At 43.1% G+C, this 4,990-nt stretch overlaps 1 non-coding gene across 1 annotated transcript; it reads left to right on the top strand.

Moving 5' to 3' along the window:
- The first annotated feature begins 3,753 nt into the window (after positions 1–3,753).
- TRNAR-CCU lies at positions 3,754–3,826 on the top strand. Its single transcript has one exon. It is a non-coding gene; the product is annotated as a tRNA-Arg (tRNA).
- Positions 3,827–4,990: the final 1,164 nt, after the last annotated feature.

Raw genomic sequence — 4,990 nt, 5'->3', positions numbered from 1 at the left:
ATATATATATATATATATATATCAACTTACATATGTATGACTATGTCCGTATATATCTACATAGTTATATACCTGCATACATATATGTACCTTGCTGTGTATATGTCAACATATAGGTATAGACATATATATGTGTCAATGTAGGCATTTGCATGTATATATGTTTATATATATATATATATATATATATATATATATATATATATACATATATAGATATGTTGTATCTGTTTAGATATTAATATATTTACACACACATACATCTAGATGTTGGTTACATTCTCTGTACTGTAGCATGACTGGGCTAGATGATATGTTTCTGAATACATCAGAGTTATGTACATTTGTCATTGCTTAGTGATAAATCACTTTGGCTATGGAGTGCAGGGTCCTGGGTTTGAGCCTTATAGAGGCTGTTTATTTTGTTGCTGGGCAGAACACGGGAGATTACATACAGAGTGATTAAGGCACTTTAAAGCAGTTGTAAGTGGGTTTGCGCAGGTTTGTGCGGCGGTAAGCACTGCTAACTTCCGGTTACAGTTTCTTATACTCAGTTAACTTCTATATTGCTTAACCTGTGTAGGCATAGCTTACCCCCACGCAAACAGGCTTAAACCCGCTCGCTGCTTCTTAAAAGTGCTTACTCCTGCTTTCCCAAATGCTAATTTCTTTAAAAGAAAAGAAAAAGGGATTGATAGGAAAGTGGTGAAAAAGGGGCACAAAGAGGGAAAGACAGTAGGGAAAATAGCTAGGGATGTGCAGGAAGGGTGTAGGGAAGGTCCATAGCTACCCATTTCTTCTACAGCAACAGCTGTGCATATACACTGAGTTTGGAGGTAGATTTGGACACTCAAACCCCTGGGAGGGGGTGAGGACAACAATAATTCATTTTGATGCCATTTAGACTGGATTACATGTGTCCAGTGGACACGTGTGCGAAAATGACAGCTATGTATGGGGCAACATTTTTCTGTGGGAACAGATTCCCCTTTCTTTTTCAGGTGAGAGTGGGATGTAGGGGTAGTAGGTATATTTGGGGAGGTAGGTTGGGTAGGTTAACAGACAAGACAAACAGGACACATACAGGGGTGGTATATGACACATGTGGGGGTAAACACCTTGGACAAGGAGGGGTGTTTGGAAGTTGCAAGCCCATGAGCCCCCAAATGGAAACAGTGGGACTGAGGTCCCCAACCTTGGGCAGTCACCACTGCACATTCATGACCCCAAGTGTGGCTGTGTGGAGGGCTGGGTAGGAGGGGCAGGCTCACCCTCTAATTGTGCCACACAGCCCTCAAGCTGGTGTAGCCGGTCTCGAAACTCCCTGTCGAGTTCCCTACGCACCACAGCCCGGACCTGATGGCGGGTGACAGGTACCTCTCTGCCCCCGCTTCCAGGGGGGCCGAGCTCCATCCCCTGTGGCAGTTCCACCCGAAGGTGATGCAGTGCCAACAAAGGAAGAGGTCCCAGGATGGGCCCCAGATGTGCTGGTGCCTGGTGCCATGGCCAGCTGAGGTGGGACAGGTGGGTCCGCTGGGACCGACCTTCCCGTACGAGCTATGGTGTTGCAGTTTTAAGAATGATATGGGTTAGTAATAGTCAACAGCATTCAGGTTTAGTTATAACAGCATGCATAGGTATTCCCATTAACCCAAGACACCAGATTTACAACAGTTGCAGAGCAAGCAGAACATATGCATATATGGGACAACAGTGGCAATTACAACAGCATGCAGGTTTCATTGATGGCAACAGGCCACCAGTATAGGGGGATTTTAACATGGCACATGCATAGAACCAAATGTGAATATTTGTAAACCAATAGGACATATGTCCCAACAAAAGTATGGAGTGTACACGTATCCATTGAGGTGTGTAATTGGGTTATTGTTGCACATATGGTGGGGGTGAGAGAGAGAGGTCAATTAACAAATAATATATCCCTGTAGTTTTTACAACTTTCTCAGTCACTGCAGTGATCTGTCCCTTACATGTATTATTACAATACCCAATGGCCTTGCTTTGTACAATGGTATGTTTGTAGATTAGTATATACGTGGACTGTGTCTTACGTGTAGTCTAAACCTCTTACCTGTTATAGCTGTTGAGAAAATCATTGTTAACACTACCTGACAAATTCTACACATACTCCCAGATGCCATGCTTGTAGACAACTATATGAGTGAACTGTGTTGTACCTACAGTCTACATCTCTTACCTGTTATAGCTGTGGGGTAAATCTTTGTTAGCACTACCTGACAAATTCTACACATACTTCCAGATGTTTCCATATACATTCTCTTTTTGTGTTCAGGTCTGACTATCCATTATATGTCAGTATAAGCTGCCTACATTTCTTGAATCGTCACACTTATTTGTCAGGGGAACAGGTTACCAGGTAGCAGATTTGGGCCTGTAACCACGGTGGTGGTGATGCGGTAGTATTGTCGCCTCACAGAAAGACGCTGTCTCGTTCAATTCTCAGCTAGAGTGTCTTCTGCGTGGAGACATGCGTGAATGGGCGTACCTTTGTTGAAGGTTGTGAGTCAGGCCTGGCAAGCTGGTACGTAAAAATCAACTGCCAATCATTAGCGGACCAGAGTTCCGCTGTGGTGACCCCTAACCGGGAAAAGCCGAAAGACACAAACAAACAAACAAACAATCTGGACATATCAGAACATTTGAGGGGTATGACTATGCATACAGCTTACTACCTGAACATTCTGCCACAGTCTGTAGAGTTGATGGTTATGATTATGCTTACAGCGTACTATCTGAACAGTCTAGCAAAATCTGTACAGTTGTTGGGTCTAATTATGCATACAGGTTTCTATCTGAACAGTTATTTATTTTTTTTATTTAAAATTTATTAACTGGGAAAGTCCAACTTGGAACAAAGTCAATTTTCACTGGATGCCCGGGGAGAAACAATCCAGATGCATTTCTTTGTAACGTGAGAGGAAACCCGAGCACCTGAAGGAAACCCACACGTATGCAGGGAGGACATGCAGACTCCACACACAAGGAACCCCAGCCGAGAATCAAACCAGAGAACCTCTTGCTGTGAGGCGACAATGCTACCACTGCGCTGTCCATTCTCACAAACTCTGTACAGTTGTGGGGTATGATTATGCATACAACTTACTACCACTCCTGGGATTCAAACCCCTGCTGTGTGTGGTAAAAATATTACAGTTGACATCACAGTACACTGTGCTATCAGGGAACTGATGTAAAGCATTCCAATGGTTTCTGTCTAAGTCTCCCTTAGTTGTTCTATAAGAGGGTCTTCCAACATTGTTATACTGAACTTCCTACACATTTTAACTGCATTCAACAGTGTGGGTAAGACTGCTTAATACAACAGTACTATTTACAGAATGCAACACTACAACAACATATGAAAGCAGAATGTACACAAACACTCCAACGGTTATACTTTTAATCACTAGATATTACACCTTTTTTCCACGCAACCTATATGACAGTCTTCCTGCCATATTGTCTGGTTTATTTGTCCCATACACAATAAATTTTATACTGGTACAACACTTTCTAGTACTGTTATATTTATTTGTTATGACAGTACATGCAAGAATATTACTAACCTGCCTCGCGACGGGGGTTTGGCATAATGATTAAGGTGTTTACTTTAAAAATGCAAGGTGCAAGGTTTGATTCTGACTGTAGGATATTTCCTAGGCTTAAAATGGCTCTTCAAGGCAGTTAGCCTAGTATTTACCTATACGTCGGGCCCCAGTGGCCTAATGGATAAGACACTGGCCTCCTAAGCCAGGGATTGTGGGTTCGAGTCCCATCTGGGGTAATATAATTTTGATACAAGTTAAGCGAAGCAGCTTTGAAGCCTAGCAGCATGGGTTTGCTGGCTCATCTGCAGCTGTTGGAGAAATACGGTGCTATTTAGCCATTACCTATCCATAGTATACACAAGCTAGGCAAGCATTATCTATGTAGTAGAATGAGTACTTACTCATTGCTGGGGCATCAGCCATCTGCCTGGATTCTTGGATGCACTGGCCAAGAGATCACGTCTCTGCTGCTTCAAGTCAGCATGGTGATGCCTGACCTGCTCACCAGTCTGGGAGGTACCAGTGGCACTGGTGAGGTCACAGGCGAGACTGTCCCAGGCCTCCAATTTATAGTGGCCCTGCGGTAGTCTCTCCTCATGGTGTTTTACCAGGAGCCATACCATGAATCTGGACTCCTGGGTGCCCCAGCTCTGCGCTCTAAATCAAGTGCCTTCCCCAACTCCAGCCATTCTGCCTACAGAAGGGAGCTGCAACCAGTTATGAGAATTATTAGCACCTGTGGGGTTTAAATACACCCAATTTTTCACACTTTCCCATGATTGGATGGTTTTGAAAAGGGTAAGCTATGGGCACACCTGCTTACCTAATGTTGGCATTACTTAAGGGGGCATACCACTGGGCAGATTGAGTTAGCTGGCCTACACATTGCTTACACCATGTAAACTGACCTGTGCAATGCTTAGCATTGCTTAATATCTAATTAGCATTATATTTTCCTTTTGACATTGATTTATTATTTGTTACATGTTATATCTGTGTCTGGTATCTGTGATTCATGTGTATGTACACTGTATGGGGTCCTGGGGAATTCAACACTTTATTACAATAACACCTGACATCTGGCCTTACTGCAGTACTCCAGTTCACATATTTATGTTATGTAGCAAGTTATTCAACATCACACTGTATATATTGTCATTTCACATGTTCAGTTTGATTTTCCTATGGTGAGGATTTGTTTGTTGAAACCTCTATCGTATGTACTGCTGTGATGATTTAGTGGTTAACTACTATGACTGTGGTGTACAGGGTTCGAGCCTTGCAGAGGCTGTTTGTTTTGTTGCTGGGCAGAACACGGGCCGTTGGATACAGAGTGATTAAGGCACTTTAAAGCAGTTGTAAGCAGGTGTGCGCGTGTGTGCGTGGAGCTAAGCACTGCT

Source organism: Protopterus annectens, chromosome 3.part0 (assembly GCF_019279795.1).
Source record: "Protopterus annectens isolate FY-2018-M chromosome 3.part0, PAN1.0, whole genome shotgun sequence".
NCBI classification, from domain to species: Eukaryota; Metazoa; Chordata; order Ceratodontiformes; family Protopteridae; genus Protopterus; species Protopterus annectens.
Note: the sequence above shows the minus strand (reverse complement) of the source record. Positions and strands in the feature narration are given on the sequence as shown.